This window comes from Penaeus monodon, chromosome 29, assembly GCF_015228065.2.
Source record: "Penaeus monodon isolate SGIC_2016 chromosome 29, NSTDA_Pmon_1, whole genome shotgun sequence".
Taxonomy (NCBI): domain Eukaryota; kingdom Metazoa; phylum Arthropoda; class Malacostraca; order Decapoda; family Penaeidae; genus Penaeus; species Penaeus monodon.
The window spans coordinates 8,291,273-8,291,584 of record NC_051414.1 but is presented as its reverse complement, the minus strand read 5'-3'; positions in this window follow the sequence as shown (position 1 = coordinate 8,291,584).

The following is a 312-nucleotide window of genomic DNA, read 5'->3' as shown; positions in this document are numbered from 1 at the left end:
GGCAAGCAGCCACTAAGCGTCACATCCCCGAGTGTCCGAGCGAGCGGCTGTGGTCGGCAAGGGAGATTCTATCACGCTCTCGTGTGCTTTATGAGTGACAACGGCCACGGCTGGTGGCGACGGGGAGCGACGCCCCCCTGCGAGTTGATGGAGAGGAGAAACAAGCCAATATGTTCGTTAGGAGGATGGCCACACACGGGGATGTATGCAGACTATTGCAGGAATGCAAACCATGATAAGGGCATGTGATGTATTTTGACAAGAGATGGTTGACTGAATGGGCAAATTGGAACAGAATGAGCCCTAAGAAAT